The 19,004-nt window shown below is 44.1% G+C and overlaps 1 long non-coding RNA gene across 4 annotated transcripts in view; it reads left to right on the forward strand.

Annotated features, from left to right (window-relative positions):
* LOC131507817 (uncharacterized) overlaps window positions 1-19,004 on the forward strand; it is a 90,349-nt gene that overhangs the window by 14,244 nt on the left and 57,101 nt on the right. For all 4 annotated transcript variants that reach the window (XR_009259729.1, XR_009259728.1, XR_009259727.1 and 1 more), the window contains one exon: window positions 3,414-3,586. This is a non-coding gene — a long non-coding RNA (uncharacterized LOC131507817). The remainder of the gene's footprint in view (window positions 1-3,413; window positions 3,587-19,004) is intronic.

Genomic DNA, 19,004 nt, shown 5'->3' on the forward strand with positions numbered 1-19,004 from the left:
AGAAACATTTCTTGAATTGGCTCGTTGGTATGGCCTCGATTCTTAAAATGAAAAGTAACATTAGAAAAAACAAATCTGGTTATTTAGCTGCACAGGGGATTGAACTCTTTAAGGTCTTCAACAGATACAAGAAGTAATAATTCCATGGAAACACCAAGTCATGTATGGGTCCAATCTCTGGCAACCCGTGGGCATAAGTAACATGGAGGAATCAAAGGGATCTGAGTTCAAGCCTCAGCGTCACTAAATAACTGGCTGTGTGATTTGGGGCAAATCACTAACTTCTTTTTTTTTTTTTTTTCGAAGGGTAATCTGCTTTACTCAAAGTCTAATGCTTTAAAATTTTTTTTATCTTTTATTTTATTTTATTTTTATTTTTGGGGAGAGAGAGTGAGAGTGCATGTGAGCAGAGGAGAGAGGCAGAGGGACAGCTAGAATCTTAAGCAGGCGCCACACTCAGTGCAAATCACCCCACTTCTCCCAGAACTTCGCCTGCCTGTCTGTAGATGGGTGGGAATTTGACAAGAGTCTTCTTCCTCTCAGTTTCCTGAAGGGCATGTAAGAGGAAGGATGTGAGATCCAAGTGTAAACTGTGATATGCTCAAGTGGCTACATTATTGTATGCTTCAGAAGTTTTCTAGGATTCTGGGCGAAGTGTCCACAGCCTTATTTCACACCCTGGATTCTGGAATTTAATACAGTCTGGAAATATACAGATATTAGTATCTCAGCCATGTTTCGTTTTCTCTCCAAAGTATTGGGGTAAGGTCTATGATTTTTTTTTAAAATGTTTATTTATTTTTGAGAGACAGACGGACAGACACACACACACACACACACACACACACACAGAATGTGAGTGGGGGAGGGACAGAGAGAGAGGGAGACGGAGGTTCTAAAGTGGGCTCTGGGCTGACAGCAGAAAACCTGACGTGGGGCTTGAACTCACTAACTATGAGATCGTGACTTGAGCCAAAGTCGGACACTTAACTGACTGAGCCACCCAGTTACCCCAATCTATGATTTTTTAAAAAAATGTTTATTTATTTATTTTGAAAGAGAGAGAGAGAGAGAGAGCGCTTCTATGGGGGAAGGGCAGAGAGAGAGAGTGAGAGAATCCCAAGCAGGCTGCGTGCTGTCAGTGAAGAGTCCGACATGGGGCTTGATCCTACAAACCATGAGATCATGCCATGAGCCAAAATCAAGAGTCAGATGTTTAACCAACTGAACCACCCAGGCACCTCAGATCTGTGATTTTTAAGGATATGCCTTTAATATATGGATTATTAAAAAGCATAAGAGGAGATCACACTAAAATCCTACGAGAAGGATCTTTGCTTTATACCCAATTTTGTAAAGTCAGCTTTTCTTTTTTTTAAAAAAAATATTTATTTTGAGAGGCGGGGGAGAGACAGAGAACAAGCATGGGTGAAAGAGGGGCAGAGAAAGAGGGAAAGAGAGAATCCCAAGCGGGCTCTGTGCTGTCGGTGCAGAGCCCGACGGGGGGCTCCACCACGAACCGTGAGATCATGACCCGAGCCAAAATCAAGAGTTGGACGCTTAACCGACTGAGCCACCCAGGCCCCTCAAGTCAACTTTTCTTTAAATGTGTCAATAGTAAAAAACAACCCACCAACTACTAAAAAAAGACTTCTGGAAGGAGAGATATTTTACCTGAAATATCAGCATGAAGAGATTTTTATGGTTGGTTTAAAACCCCCTTAAATTAGGGGGTTGTAATGGAAAGTCTGACGGGCTCAAATAAGGCAGTTCAAAAATATATTCTCAACACTTAACACATACTGTACAAGAAATGTATTTTTAACATACTATATGTTTATTACAGATTAAATACTTAAAAATGGAAAAACAGCCCAAATGTTTCTTAAATATTTGCTTAATATAGTCAGAACACACTGCGAATTGTAACCATGAAGAGTACACTTTAAGTGTTTAACTAACATCAAATGCAGTAAAACGTTTCATTTGAAATGTTAAGCAGGCGATAAAAATGTCACGTGAGACAGCAGATTACAGTTTCATCCAAAATTCTCTCTAATTAAGCTGAAACTATGGAGAGTCTTTGGACTAGCTACAAGTCCTGGACTTGTGAATATCACGATCAGATTTGTGCCTTCATCCATTTTCCCTCCAAGAGGACTGTTTAAGAGCATCTGAAACAGATGCCCAAAGATCTTGAAAGAGCAGGATGTGGTCTCCTCTTGGAAGCCATCCCTGACTGTTCCGGAGGGTTCAAGCACATCTCTTTCTGAACCTTGCGTGTCAACTTGTGTTCTTTCGTAACGCATTTTCTCACATTCAGTTGGACAAGAATGCTGACTCTATTGCTACTAGTTGTGTGACCTTGGGTAAGCTGCTTAACCTCTCTGTGCCTTAGTTTCTTCTCTTATAAAATGGAGATGATTGTAGGACCTACTTCATCTGGTTGGGAGGATGGGCTGAAATGCGTAACGAGCTTAGAACAGGTCCCGGCACGAAGCGGGTGTTCAACACGTAACATGTACCCTTCAGTCTAAAATGCGGAATGTGTTTTGACGATAGTAGGTGAATAGTTAGGAAACATTTAGAGCTCCTCCTCCTTTTCAAATACTAAATTTTCAATACGCATGTGGAAATATTGTTCATGTATTATATATGTTAAGTGTTAATTTTTTTGAAACAATTAAGTTTTAGGAATATCTGTTTAAAAGTTCAGTTCGTCTCCCCACTGGACTGTCATTTTCATCATGATACCTTCTGCCTGTTTCTCTTGGTGCTATGTTTTAGGGACCCAATAATTGTGTACTGAATAAGTGAATGAATGAATGAAAGAATGGAGACATCCTCTAAATATATGTTTGTCTAATCTACCTGATTAGGTTCTTTTTTTTTTCCAGTTTCTAGAGCTTCACAGCTTTCTGATTAAATATTATTAGTTAGATAAACCACTTCTAAATTGCAAGAGCTTGCCTTTTGAACCAAAAACGAAACAAAACAAAACTGCAGTTAATGTGCCCTTTAGACAATGTCTCCAGCAAGGCAAATGGAAATGAGCTTTGGCAACTGCTGCAGATATTGTGAAAAGAGTTGTGAGTGAGTTCTGTGACTCTGGTCCATTGCATAAACTTGGTGAACCTTCATTTTCTTATCTGCACAGTGGGAATAATAAAATATGTACTTCACAGGCTAAAGGAATTAGCATTTAGAAAGTACTTTGAACAGTGCCTGGCACATAGCAAGTGTTCACTAAATACAGTTGTCATATTATAATAAGTATGGTAATTACTTATAATTTTGACAATATGATATATTAAATGCCTCACTACCTAGCACTGTTACTATTACTTAGTATACTGTAGATGTTCTATTCTGTTTTTGTTCTGGTATGTTTTCACTCTTGTTTTCATTTCTAGCTTCGTCAGTAAGCTCCTGGAAGGACACAGATGCTGTATGTTGGTTCCACTGAAACTTCCAGAGCCCCTCTCCAGGATCCTGACTGGCAGAGCCTCTTACAACGTGGTCCACTTTCCCTGTTTCTACCTGCAGACGAACATTGCCGCGGATGGAGGCTGGAACTCTGCCGTAAGTGAGAACAGACACTATGGGCAGCCAGAATCGCAGCACCGTAGGTTAAAAAAAGCCTCTGAAGATAACTGATCAGAAGGCTCCCTCCTCTTTTTTTTTTTGAAAGAAAATACTGGTGGCGACAAAAAGGGAAAATGAAAATGAAACATGTAATTGAGTCCAGCTGGGTCTGCTGCCAGCAGAAGTCCGTCTCTTAGAGTCAGTGTAGCTCAGAGCACTTGGAAATTAATGGGGTGGAATTAGTTTGAAGTTTATGGCAATTTGGCACACAAGTGCTTTGAATGCTAATCTCGAATTTGGAGATGGTTGGCATTGCCTCTCACCTCATCCTTTTATCTCTGCATCTCTAACGGACTCATTATTTAGAAAATTTTCAGGATTTACCCACATTCTTGATAAATTATCAGAGTTCACAATTGAATCCTTTCTTTCCTCGGATTCCTGTGTTGTTGTTGTTGTTGTTGTTGTTGTTGTTGTTTCACTTCAGGAAGGCGTTCTGTGCCTTTATTTCTTTATCCTAAACATGTGACGCATTTCTAGGACTGTGGGCAAAAAGTCAGTTTCTGGAATCTAGCTAATAACTCCTCCAACTAGACTGCTTTTAAGACAAGGGCAGGAAAGGCAATGGGGGCTTATTGAATTTTAAGGCACTTTACCTAATACACACTTGGCAAAACTAATGAAAGACTTTGGGGAACAATGGAACATAGACACATGTCACAGACTTTAAAAAATTAACAGCTTTATTGAGATATAATTGCATACAGTAGAATTCATGCTTCTAAAGCACACATTCAGTGTTTTTTAGTCTATTCACAGAGTTGTGCAATCATCACCATTATCTAATTTCAGAGTGTTTTCATCACCCCCCAAAGAAACTCCGTGTCCATTAGCAGTCACTCCCTATTCTGTCCCTCCAAGCTCTTGGCAACCACGAATCTATTTTCCATCTCTATGGATTTGCCTATTCTGGACATTTCATGTAAGTGAAATCATCTGATACGCAGCCTTCTGTGTCTGGTTTCCGGCCCTTAGCATGATGTTTTCTCAGTACATCCATGGTGTCGCATGCATCGATAATTCAGTCTTTTTTATCGCTGAATAATATTCTGTTTTGTGGACATACTACATTTTGGTTATCCATTCATCAGTTGATGGGCGTTCCGATTGCTTCCATTTTTAAGACTATTGTGAGTCATGCGCTGTAAACACGGGGGTAAGTTTTTCTGAGGGCTTGCGTTTTAGTTTCTCTTGGGTAAATACCTAGGGGTAGAATTTCTGAGTCATATGTGACAGACCGGATATACAGACAGAAAATGTCCGGATCATACACAAAAACAGCACTCAGACCCATAACCTGCAGCAACTTGCCCACAGATCCATCTCCCTATCTGCAATAAACAGCTCAGAAAGCCGGAAGTCAGGCTTGCCGGAAGCCAGCCTGCCATCTTTAATAACCCTCCAGGAATCTAAGTAACAACTACTGTAAAGATTGACCCCAGGTGGTCAGGACTTGATTGGTAACTGACGGCTTCCCTGATTTTTGTTCTGGCTTCCAAGTAGGACCAACCAGAGAAAGCCAAATAGGCACCCCTAACCAATCACACAGGTGCCCCACTTCTAATTAGCCTGCCTTTAGCTCCCTCGTGTCGCCAGCTTCCACTCCCGGTGTACCTGCAACCTTCCTTTTTTTTTTTTTTTCCGTTGTAAAGCTTTCCCACCTTCCTCTGAGTCTCTACCGAGGCACAAGTGGTAGTGGCTGACTCCCTTGCTATAGCTAACTCTGAATAAATAACCTTTGGCTTTTCCCATTTGGTTGGTCTTCATTCATTTCCACATATATTAATGCTGTGCTTAGCGGGCATTGCCAGACCGGTTTCCAAAGCGGTTCCCGTGTCACCAATTTTAATTCCCTTTCGTCTTCTGGTTGGTGCAAGCCAGGGGACAGTCGGGAGAACAAACACAGAGCTGACTGCTGGAGCAACTCATTTCACTGTAATGCTGTTTAACTTGGTGGGTAACAGAAAAGGAAGAAGTAGCTTTAAAAAAGTGAGACGTTTGGGGGCGTCTGGGTGGCCCAGTCGGTTAAGTGTCCGACTTCCGGCTCAGATCATGAGCCCAAGTTGGTGGGTTTGAGCTCCACATCGGGCTCTGTGCTGACAGCTGGGAGCCTGGAGCCTGATTCGGATTCTGTGTCTCCCTCTCTCTCTGTCCCTCCCCTGCTTGCACTCTGTCTCTCTGTCTCTCAAAAATGAATAAACATTAAAAAAAGTGAGACGTTTGGTTTGGGGAGTCAGGGTTGGATCCTTGAGGAGCTTCAGGTAGAGCTGTTTAGGAGTTAGTTGAAAATTTGGTCTTGAATATTCAGGAAAACAGTTCAGTCTGGAGAGAGTCACTCTTTTCTACTTTTTCTTTAAAGTCACATTTGCTTTTCTATTTATTATCCTTTCTTTTGGCCCTCACACCTCTTCTTTCAGATTCTTCCTCATTGTAGGTCATTCTTTCAACCGAGTTTCCCCATCAGGATACCAGCTACTAAACGTTAATTAACATCATGACCGGTGTTTCAAAACTGTCTCCCCCGGGGCGCCTGGGTGGCTCAGTCGGTTAAGCGGCCGACTTCGGCTCAGGTCACGATCTCGCGGTCCGTGAGTTCGAGCCCCGCATCAGGCTCTGTGCTGACCGCTCGGAGCCTGGAGCCTGTTTCGGATTCTGTGTCTCCCTCTCTCTCTGACCCTCTCCCGTTCATGCTTGCTCTCTCTCTGTCTCAAAAATAAAAATAAAACGTTAAAAAAAAAAAAAAACAAAACAAAAACAAAAAACAACTGTCTCCCCCAATGTATCTCCCTAGATATTTCTGTCCCTACTTTGTAGTATAGATTTGGGTCGTTTTATGTTTACTGATATATCCCAAGTGACGAGGACAGTGCCGGGAACAGGGTGGGTGCTGAACCAATTCTTGTTGGAAGAGGACGCAAGAATTTTTTCATTTGCCTGCGTCAGATAGTAACTCCGAGGTGGTAGCATTGGAATCTAGTGCCTGGTGTCCGCTTATTTGATCCCCAAGGCTGCACATGGTCCTGCGCTGTCTCTAGCTCCCTGTCTCTCTAAAGAGGAGGATATTTCAGATCGGTTTCTCAAGCTGGTGTTCCAAATGCAGCAGCTGGCTTGTCTGTGCAGTCATTGGCGTTTTGCTGCAATAAATTGAGAACTGCTGGGGCGCCTGGGTGGCGCCGTCGGTGAAGCGTCCGACTTCAGCCAGGTCACGATCTCGCGGTCCGTGAGTTCGAGCCCCGCGTCGGGCTCTGGGCCGATGGCTCGGAGCCTGGAGCCTGTTTCCGATTCTGTGTCTCCTTCTCTCTCTGCCCCTCCCCCGTTCATGCTCTGTCTCTCTCTCTCTGTCCCAAAAATAAAAATTAAAAAAGTTGAAAATAAATAAATAAATAAATTGAGAACTGCTAAGTGCTCAGAGATCATTTTCTTTCCTTTGGGACTTCTCAGATATGCTAAGGCACATTGTGAATCACCAACGGGAATAAGTAAAGTCGTACATTGATCTATACAGTCCTCCCACACCTCAACCCGCGGGGTGTGTGTGTGTGTGTGTGTGTGTGTAGCATCTATTAACATCTAAGAATGGAATTTTAGCGTAGATGGTCTTGATTTCTTGAGTTCCTTTGATTGGCTACTTCTAGCCCTATAATTGGTTGACTTGAATTGTGGTAAAAGAACAAATTAAGGTCAAATCTTATTATAGAAAATATGGTTAGAAAAATATTACTATAACAAAGATATTTTAAAGACCTGGCCATAGGCCTAGAGTAATAGGGGCTTGCTGATTTCTTTAGAGTTAAATACGCTGCTACAAATAATTTAGTACAATAAATGCTTTTCTCTTGCCTTATTTTTACAATAGAGGGGGGAAAAGTGGCACCTTGCTGTGTGGTATTGACTCTTCCAAGGAATATTTATTGAAGCCTCCCAAGCACTGCACTACCCTGTGGGGGACATCAGGGGCTGACATGGGACTCCAGCCCCCAGGCATTCATGATTTGTTGGAGTGATGAGAAGTACGCGGGATCATAGTCCGTGACAGAGCAGGGAATACAGTCCCCTGTGTACCAGATACACGATAAAAAAAAAATTTTTAAAGGCCCTTTAAGACAATTTATTTATTTTTGAAATGTTTATTCATTTTGAAAGAGAGAGCTGGGGAGGGGGGTGTGGAGGGAGGGGGAGTGGACAGAGGATCCAAAGCAGGCTCCACACGGACAGCAGAGAGCCTGATGCAGGGCTCAAACGCACAAACCGTGAGATCACAACCAGAGCCCAAGTCAAGAGTCCGACACTTAACTGACTAAGCCACCCAGGCGCCCTGCCATTTAAGATAATTTAAAAGATAAGGTAAGATTTTGGGGGCTCAGATCCCAAAGAGTCTAGGCTGTAAGCTTCCTGGGGGCAATGCCAGGGTTGCTGTGTATCCCCTCTGTGCTCTGCCTGGGGTCCTGCACGCAGTGGGTTGGAGGGAGTCAGCATTGCACAGCCACCACCCCCAACCTCGCTCCCCCTACTCCTGGGTCCGGGGCGCTTGGCAGCTAAGCCAGCTTCTGGGCCCCACTTGAGGATGTAGCCTCAGCTTCTGGGCCCTTAACTTTCAACTTGCCACTCTCCTTGCCAGACCCTGAAGCTGAAAGGAAATGAAGGGTTTCAGCTGTGCAATCACACACAGCAGACCCACAGCTGTCAATGCTGGCTCCACAGCTGTGCCACTTCGCCTTCGTAAACCTCCCTTCCATTGCGATGGAGATACATATGTGATATGTCTCATATCACATATAGTGATCTAACGCATGATATATATGCTATCACATATAAATTATACATGTCCATTGTGATACACACAAAACCCTGGATTGCGAGTAACTTGTTCTGTGAGTGTTCCACAAGACGAACAAACATTTCGAATAAATTTTAACTTGATAACAAGTCATGTCTTGCAAGACGAGCAGTATGTGACACCCAATGTCACGTGATCACAACAGAGCCAATGGTTCTTGAAATTCGCTTTGATATACGAGTGCTTTGGATTACAAGCATGTTTCTGGAAGGAATTATGCTCACAAACCAAGGTTTTACTGTATATATATATACATATATATATATATATATATATATGTATATATATGTATGTATATACACACACATCACAATGGACATATATATAACTTACGTATCTGTAATGCTTCCAAGTTTTATGGCAATGATTACATGAGACAGTGCATGGGAAGCCCAAGTCCAGTGCCTGTCAATGAGTGGACATGGCTTCTACTGTTAGGTTAGACTTTGAGGCTCCATAGAGCTGCTGGGCTCCCCTCTGCTCAGTCTTTTCTTCAGCCCACTGCTGTGGCAGAGCAGGAGTGTGAGCGGGCACCGTGGGGACCACAGCCCTTCTTCCCCTTCCGGCTGTCTGGCCATTCTGACAAACTGGACTTCCGCCCACTCTTCCCTGTCTTAGTTCCTTTGCAGTGGCCAGTCAAGATCACAGTGGTCTGCCAGGGGCACGTTACTGCTCTTACATCATGGCAGTACAGATCATTTCTGGTGGCTCTAAGTTTATAACATTTCAACTAATAGTGACCCCAGAGAGAAGAATGTGGTTCTCTGTTTCCCGTCAACTGTCTTGATCTCCTAAAAATACTCTAGTTGGCCCAACTTGCCCTGCACGCCCAAGACCAATCACTATTCCCATCTTGACCAATCATAGCTGTACCTCTGATAGCTGGAAAGGTAGAGCCACGTGACTGATAGCCACATGAGAATCACACAGAACGAGGAAAAGACAATTCCCCAAAGAAAAACAAGCCAGACCAAAAAAATGGCAGGTTTCCACAATACGAACACCTTATCTAGTGTCTGCACTGCACTGAACTTTAACGTCTGGATTCCCGGTGATGAGAATGTTCTGAATCCCATCATTGTTAGCCATGCTCTTTGAAAATCATGGTTCGCACCTGCTTGGGTGGCCTTGCCAGTTTGCATGTGTATTTATTTGGGAGGAGTTTCCTCCACAGCTATTATAAGATCCTCAAGTATGCCCAGGACCCAGGGTGTTTCAGACACACCACCCTAGAGAACAGAGCTCCAGATGAATCCATAAAGTCTATGTGCAAGTTTGTTCCTAGGCACTGGGGATGCAATGCTGCATAAGGCAACGCTTAGGGGACTCTCAGAGTGGTGGAATTTTCCCTCCCTGCTGGGCCCCTGGCTGCTGACGTCTAGCCAGCAGGAGACTGGAAGAGAAAGTGGCTTTAGGGAGGCAGAAGGAAATTTACCTCAAAGTTAGAAAGTCCAGTGGGAGTTTGTGGCAAAAGGAGAGAATCAATGAAGCAAATCGAGGGGTGGATTTGGGGGCGGGAGGGGGAGCATCCATATGATGTTGGATCCAAGGATAAGTAAATTCTGGTCTTATTGTGGGAAGACTGGAATAACGTACAAAGGGCTCATAGACCACAGGATGTCAGAAGGTCCTTAGACATCACATGGGAGAAGGAATCAAGGTACAAAAAGGTGAACTGACTTACTCAGGGACCCACACCAGAATTCCTTCTCCTCTGAGATGCTATACTGGGACCTCCTGGCAAAAGTCCACTGCTCTTTGCTTCTCTTTGCACCCACTGTCTCTCTGTGTGGCCAGCTCCAGGAGAATGGGTGGATGCAGTGGAGACAAATAGCCCAGGAGTGACGAGGGTAGATGTCACTGAGAAGGTGACCAGGAAACCAGGGACTCAATGAGGCTGAGCCATCATCTCCTGGCTTCTCCTGCAGCAAACCTTCCCGGGACCTCTCGCATCAGGCAGGACCCTCTTGAGGCACATTTTCTCCAGGGTCCTCTGAGGGAGTTAGAAAGAAACAGCGTGCACTTTTGATAGTCCTGGTCTTGTTCCAAATGAGAACGCCTGCTGTAGAGAAATGCAGATGCCTCCTGCCTATTTGTGCCAAAAAAGTATGCCCCACCTACAAAATTACAGAATTATTAGTTCTTGAAAATGCACTGCTTCTACCCCTTCCATTGAAATTCTATCCAATGCAATTAAAACATCGTGGCAGCCTCCACAAGGGCACAGATGCCCTGGAAAATGATTTTGGGGGTGTTTTCCCTGGCTGTGAATAGTCCGTCAATGTGGAGGCGACCACACACGTGCTTAAAAATGAAAACAGTCCTGATGGTAATGGAGCAATTCAATAATACTAACTTGCATTCTGAGAGCAACTTTGTTTTAAGGTTAGTTTTTGGTTGGGTTGATCATGGGCAGATATAACCTGGGCTTTGTCTCAGCTCTAAGCTTCTTTCTCTTTGTTCACTCCACTGCCCCATTCCTTTCCTCCTCCATTTCTCTCTCTCTCCTTAAGGCCTAAGTGCTGGTGGCTCACAAATAGGCCATTCTGATGGCGGAATAACTGATGTTGTAATAATTCCCCATCCAGGCAGTGTTTCCAAGGAGCTGCCGACTAGGCTGGTGACCTCCCAGTGGTGTCTACACCAAGTCCCATTGGGTTATAGACTGACCTACTTATCACAGAGCAGCGTGCTATTCCTTAGCTTGGAATTCTGCCCCCCACCCCCCGCCCCGGCCCCGATCCTCACCAATTATACTCCAACCAGTTCTGGCCTTTTCCTCCTTTACTCTGGATTCAGAACCTGAGTGACACCATGGTTTCCTCTCTATCCATTCAGACCCTTCCCATTGACCACGGCCCAATGCATTCTCTGTGTTCTCCTCCTGGACTCCTTTCTGACATTTCTGAAATTCCTGACCATCTATTATGCACTGCTCCAGACTATTACCGGGTTTGTTTTACGAAGTTAGAAAGTGTGCCTTACTTCCAACCGAGTGTAAGATCCTGAGTCAGGGACAGCTTATATGGCTTGATACACTTCTTACTTTTGTCCTATGCACAGTAGGTGCTCCGTGGCCATTTGTTGATTTATGGATTTTCGTGACCTTAAACCCTCACCTAAATAAGCAAAGCTTTTTGAAAATAAATTTAGGCCCACGTGGGTTTGTATGACTTGATGAAAAATGCAGAAGGCCAAAGCCTCCACTGGAAGGGCCATGTAAGGGCAGGGCATGGGCCCTGGGGTCCGTAGGTCTGGCTTATAGCTGGGCTGTGATATAAAGTAGCCACGAGATGTTGGTAAAAATACTGCTCTTTGAACCTATTTGCTCATCTGTAAGATGAGGCAATAACAGTAACAACAATAAAATGCTTGATGGTGAAGATTTGATGAAAACATAAAGCGGCATTCTCAAGACGACAGTTCAATTGCCTCAGACCAGGTCTGCTACTCCTTAGCTGTGTGTCCTTGGGTAAGTTATGGAACCTCTGTGTTATAGTTTCTCCATCTGCAAAAAAAAAAAAAAAAAAAGGATAAAAATAATAGTCATATCTACCACGAAGGTTCTTATGAAAATTGAATAGTTTGGAAAGTAATTGGAATGGTGTTTGGCACACAGTTTGTTAAATAAGTCAATTAAACAATAATAATGCATGTAAGTCATGTGTGCCTTACGGGCACACGGGTCAGGGCTCCGTTACTATTGGGCTCTGTTACTTCTTTAAGGAGGAAAGTTGCTACTGTTCCCACTGTTATTGCCACTGCCGACAGCAAACCCTTGAACCAGCTCGTGTGGCTCCACACACTCATATCCCGCCTTAAATTTCTACATTTCCATGTGATCACAGGTAGAGCTTTGGTTCTCCTGTACTATTCAAATCAAGTTCTGTAACAGTTTATTTCCTCATTTTACTTGATTACAGGTTTTCCTCCTTTTTTGATCCATTTCCCCTCTAGATTGTATTTTGGTGATCTAGACCCAATCATGTAAGAGACTTGGTATAATTGTGGATTCCTTTCGATGGCGGGACCTTCCAGCTTCTTGCCACCTGATATTGCAAATCTCCAAGTATCTGCCTTGCCATCTGTCTTCCAGAAAAGTTCTCTCTCTCCCTTCTCTGCTGGCAAAGTTCTACGTGTCCTTCAAGAGAGCTAAAGCATCTTGCCTATTCTTTCTTTTACTCCTGCGGAATAATTCCTCCTTTATCTACTTGTCATTGTATGCAGTTGTCATATGGCATTGACTGAAACTCCAAGAGCAGTGGAGCCATTGTTTACTGTTGTGCTTTCTGCACCACAAAGAAATTGACATAAAGTTAGCACATGTATTAGGACAGACTAGAATATGCTAAGTAACAAATAACCCCAACGTCAGTGACTTAACACAACAGTTTATTTCTTACCTTTGCTGATGTAACATGAATGACAGCAGGAGGTGCTTCTCCACACAGTCACTTAGGGGTCTAGGCTGAGGGAGGCTTGAGCATCTCCTAGCTTAGGATCTGGAGTTTGTAATCTCTTCAGTGCTATGTCAGTGGAAGAAAGAGAGACGGTCAAGATTTATACATAGCCTCTTCATGATCCCAACATGGACGTGATACATGGAGCTTCCACTCATGTTTCATTGGTAATAACCAATGGTTACAGGTCATGGCTACACCTAACTGTGCAAGGAGGAAATACAAGGAGAAGATGTAATATTTGGTGAATATTATTGTCTTTGCTACAGAACACCATAAATGTTTGTTGAATGAGTGAAGGGGACACTATGGCCCAATGGAAAGAACACTCCCTGCACCCACGGAGAGACTAGACCAGACAGTATAGATTTGGAAAAACCACTTGGTCTCTTGGAGTCTCAACTTCCTCTTCTGAGAAATGTGGAAGGAAAATGGATACCTTCCTTCAGTTTTGTTTTGACTGTTAGAGATTATTTATGCAAAGCAATTAGTGTGAGCACTGATATGTAGTAAAATGACTGTGGCTTGTTTCTTGTACCACTTATTCTCAATCCCCTTACCGCTATACCCAATCCCCCTTTTTCCCTCTAAGAGCTGCTCCACCCAGGCTCGTTTGCTCTCCGCCTCTGGTTGGGAAACACAGAGAAGGGATAAGAGAGAAAGAGGAGATGGAGGTTGATGCATTTATTTCTCTCTCCCCATCCCTGATTCAAGGTGCTCTGACTGTGTCAGACAACCCCTATCAGGGTTCTGATCTCACCTGGGTTCACTCCAGTGGAACTGTTTCCTCTCTTGCCTCTTCAAGCCCATGTGTGGTCACAGCTTCCTGCTATTGTTCATCTCTTGGTGCCTCAACAAATCGTGTGGTTTCTTTTTTTTTTTTTTTAAATTTTTTTTTAATGTTTATTTATTTTTGAGACAGAGAGAGACAGCATGAACGGAGGAGGGCCAGAGAGAGAGGGAGACACAGAATCCGAAACAAGCTCCAGGCTCTGAGCTGTCAGCGCAGAGCCCGACGCGGGGCTCGAACTCATGGACCACGAGATCATGACCTGAGCTGAAGTCGGACCCTTAACCGACTGAGCCACCCAGGCGCCCCTCATGTGGTTTCTTTAGCTCTGGACATATCTCTGTAAATAGTCTCTTCTTTAAATTCTACCTCACAAATCCTACTGAGCATGCTGTCCACTTCTTACCCGGATCCCGGCTGATACTTTACCCACCTGGATTCCATGCTCCTTGGGGGCATGAGCTGTGACTCATCTCTCCTCATAATTCGCAAACATAGCACAGTGTTCAAGACAGAAAACATTCAATTTGTTTTAAAAAGCTATTAAATATTAAGTTAATAGACTGTACTCTTAGCTAATATTCATTGAATGCTTCCTATGTCGCAGACACTATCTGGCATTACAATTTCAATCATCTGTGATGTAGGTACCATCACTGATTTCATATGAGGATAATGAGGTCCAGGGAGGTTGAACTACCTGACTTGCATTATCTAGGTAGAAAGTGGTAGGCCTGGGACTTGAACCCCAGACACGTGATGATGGGCTTCCTGCTCATAACTACTATCCCAGATCAGTTGCTATCTACTAAAGAGAGGTTCAAAGGTTAAGGTGACATCTCCAGACTTCCAAGATCTTTTGGGTAGACAGAACAAAGACTTCCATTGACAATCATGCAGAAAGTATGGAAAATAAGGCCACCTTTATTCCTTGTGGGGTTCTAGGTCTATGGTTTAATTGATGTACGAATGAAATTACAGTGAAAGCACAGGATAAGTTTGCCTGAGGCCTTTCCTTTGCCTTCTCCAAGGTGCTGCCAGGTTAATGAGGCTATTGAGAGAAGGTAGGTCTCTAAGTTTGTGGGTGGGATTTGGGGATATGGGCAATAGCCCATAAAGGAAGTCTGTGTCTGCAGCTTCCATGGGTTGGGGCTGACGGTAGAGGGTGGTCATTTCAGCCAAGATGGGAGAGCCAATGAGAGGTGAGCTACCTCCATGGTTTAGGAATGGAGATGCAACGTGGAGCCTGAGAACTTGGAGACCCTGATTTTCCCTGCCAACTTTGAGTGTATCCTTTGTTCCCCAAACAAATGAATAGTGAAACCTATCAATACAAATAAGCTACTGAGACATCTCACTAAAAGATCATTCATTCATTCATTCATTCATTCAACAAATGTGTAAGGAATGCCTACCTTGTGTCATGTGCCACAGGGCACTGGAGAAGCATCAGTAAGTCATTTACCTCAACATTCCACATTCTGGTAGAGACAGTCAATAACCATGAAAGATATGTGAATTTGATCTTAGGTCAGAAGGTGATATTGATCAGGGCCACAGAGAAAAGTGAAGGGGCATAGGGAGAGAGTGTGCCAGAGGATTGGTCAGGGTATGTAAGGAGCAGGTGATGTTGAAATGACTTGATGAGAGAGTAAGCCACGGGCTATCTGATGGAAGGACGAAAAGGAAGTGCAGATGCTGAGGCCCTGAGGCCAGAGCTTGCCCAGTGTGTTTGGGGATCAGCAAGGAGTCCAGTTTGACTGAGAAGAGTGCCTCAGGTTGAGAGGGGTAGAAGGGGAGGCAGAAGACCGGAGAGGGTTCAATATCACACTTCATCAGCCATTTAAAGGCTTTTATCGGGATCAGGGTGGGAAGCTGTTGGAGGATCAGCAGCGGAGGCATAGATAATTTGGCTTGGGCGCTAACAGAGTCTGGCTGTGCTGTTGAGTATAGACTGTGGGGAGCTAGGGTGAAGACGGGGCAGGTGTTAAACTTTGTGTTCGCATTAATCCCATTGCAATATGGAGATCGCTTCAGTGAGGGTGGGGGAGGTGCAGGTGGTATGGGGGGGTGGGTTCTGGGAAGGCATGTTCCAGAGCAGAGGACATGTCCTTGCAGGGTGTCTTAGAGCTCTGTCCTTAACCCGGTTCTCACTAACATTTACATCCACAGCAGGCAATCTGTGAAGCACACAGGTTCGCAAGACCTGCCTAGAGCATATGGCCTACATTGCTGGGTGATGGAGCAGGGATCCAGGATTAGTAAGAGGAACTGGAGCAGTGAGCCCGAGATAACTTATTCAGTGGTTGGCTTCCCCGAACGAACCAGGTAGATAAACCATGTTGTCCCGTCCCATTGGCACCCTTGAGGATCGGAGTTGCTGTAAGTTTGATATGTATGATGTGGCTCTCAAAAAACTTGAATGTTATATCACTAAAATACATTACCAAAGGAAGGAGGGGCAAGAGCTTGATTCTTCTCTACTGGAATTCAACCACATGTCATATATTAGCATTGTTCCATATTCTCAAAAGGATAAGCAGCCTGAACAGAATTAAGGGAAAATTGAACAGGATAATTATGAAAAGCATAATGCAGCATAAAAATGATTCAGGCGTTAGAGATATCATGTCTGAAAAAAGAAGAATTTTACAGGGTGGAGATATAAGAAACAGTTTCGAGTAATTGATGTCCACCGTGATGAATAGAGAATACTGAGATTTTCCTGAGAGATTCCAGTGTAAACTTATTGGCAGAAGCCCCAGATGAATAGATTTCAGTTTTACGTAAAACACGTCCAGCGTCCAGAGCTGTTCAAAGATGAAAGGATTTGGACTGAAAAGTCATGAGTTCTCTATCCCTGGAGGTGCTCGGGCAGAGGCAAACAGGCTGTTAGACTGGATGTTCTTTGAGAAATCTTCCAGTCCGGGGATCTCAGTCATCTGTGATTCTGGATTTGCTGGAGCCACACGGCTCTTGTGTCTTAATTCTCGAGCTGGGTTGTAAACTCCATAAGGACATTGCACATTATTCATCTTTGTTTTCCTCAGAGCACCCAGAACAATGTTTTCCTTATTTTCAATTTTAAAAGAATTCTTGGAGAAAGAACAGGCATATGGTTTATGAAACAATTATAGGCTTGGTTCAACACTATTTTAGACCCACACTAGATTTGTAGTATTTGTGTAGGCGTGGGAGCTAGGAATATAATACTTCTATTTTTGACTGGAGTGTACCAGGAAGGGAAGAGAGGGTTCATGTTAAATTTCAATCTCATAGCTGAAGTTTGAAGCCTCTGCTTGCTTTCCTTTTGACCGCAGGAGGATGGAGGGTGTGTCCAAGCAGAGAGTCAGATAAACTAAAAAGCCAGTACAAGGAGGTGGTGGAGAGAGGCCTAAAGGGGTGGGGTGGGGGAAGCCAGGTACAACCTCAAGATGCAGTCCTTAGGGCCTGCAGAGGGGCAGGGCTTCAGGACACACGTCGAAAGCCCCATCCGTGGAGCGGGATCAAGGCCCCAGCCATAAGATAAACCCAAGGGTGATGTGCCAGGTGGACCTGAGTCAGAGAGGGAATGACCTTAAAGGGGGATCTGAACTTGCTGGGAACAGTTGTCTGTGGTGTGTGGGGGCCATGACTCAACGGCGTGAGTCATCTTTGTGGATTCCCTTCTATCTTAGGTGCTCAGATATGAGCTACTTTTCTAGTGCACCTAGGGCCATGGGCCTCGAAGAAACTGGTGGTCCTCAGAACATATTCCATATTTCTGTTTCTTCCCGGATTCAACAGAAGAGGGCCAAGTCTGGGACTGTACTTTCTCTTGAATTGATTTGAGTTCTGAGCGAGGCCAGATGCAATGTAGTAACCAGGAGCCAAAATAATGTCCCTTTCTATTTCTTTCTTCTTCTGTTCGCGAGCATAAAGGAGAATTAGGGACAACTGGAAAGCAATCTTCTAGGTTCTGTGTTTCAGAGGCTTAGACCCAAGCTTGTATCCTCAGTGAAGTTCAGGCATCTGCCATTTCCCAGGATTTCCTTTCTCTCGACAAGCACGTGTTATGTAAATGAGCATCTGCAGTGTTTCGGGGCCACACAGTCATGACCTTCTCAGTCCTGATGGGATGTTCCAAAAAAGAGCCATTTCTGGGTCAGTCCTGTCGACAAGGGCTGGGGCGTGAGGGTTGGATTGGAGCGAGCAAAGCCTCGTTATCACCACGGACCATGTCTGCCAGCAGGGAATGTTCTGTTTATTTTCCACTATGAAGGTCTGAGAGATCCCCTTCGGCTGTTATACAACGTCCCTGAAGTTGAATGATAGACCCTGAGTAGGCTGACTATTCATCCAACATCTGTTTCTCCGATTTTCCAGCCTCCTTGTCGTTTTGAAGTGCTCAGGATCAGTGTTATAAGTGCATGTGGGCATAATATTCAGTATATTAATACACACCAGAGACAGTTCTGCCTACTAGAAAGCCAGGTACTACAGGGTTATAAAAGTCATTTGATACCTTGTAAAGCCCAAGACACCTCACCAATGCCCGGGCCCCGTTACTTGATGTAGTCAGGTGATAACATGTATACACTTGTACAGCCTTCTCCAGCAAGTGCCAAAAGTTCATGCTAAGTACTACATAAATTATCACCTAATTAAGTACTGTTATGGTTTGGATTGGGGGGAAGTGTAAACTCAATTCTCCTTGGAGAGCAATATGCAGAAATATGATGTGGAATTAATTGTATGGGTTCGGGTCAAGGATCAAAGTACAAGTGGAATTGCCTTTGCAAAGGTAGAATTTGGAAAAGATTTTTGTTGGCATCTGAGTAATTTCATTTTTCATTATTTGGCTTCTACCAACCTGCAACCCCATTGGTTCCCCGGCCCCTTCCTTCCTCAGTTCTCTGTAAATAGGCTCCCTGGCATCCTCTCCCTTCCCGAAGGTAGCCTCTGTCCACCCTAGTTCCTTGGCTAATCCATACTGAAGGAGGAAGGACTTGGGATAAATTAGAAGACCTTGGATTTGAATGTTGGCTCTCTTAGTTACTGGCTGACCTTGGGCAAGGTACCTAAGTCTGGGAGTTTTAGGTTCCTCATCTGTAAAATGGGGATAATGATAGTCCCTGTCATGAGGTTATGAGGCATGCCTCATGTCATGAGGCATGAGGTTAAATGAGATAATCAATCCTCTTAGTACACTTTCATGATGCTACAAGGGATCAGTAAACACCAACTGCTACCCCCAGTCTTCTCTTCCTTCTTAGACTGACAAGGGCACAGA

Source organism: Neofelis nebulosa, chromosome 3, assembly GCF_028018385.1.
Source record: "Neofelis nebulosa isolate mNeoNeb1 chromosome 3, mNeoNeb1.pri, whole genome shotgun sequence".
Classification (NCBI taxonomy): Eukaryota; Metazoa; Chordata; class Mammalia; order Carnivora; family Felidae; genus Neofelis; species Neofelis nebulosa.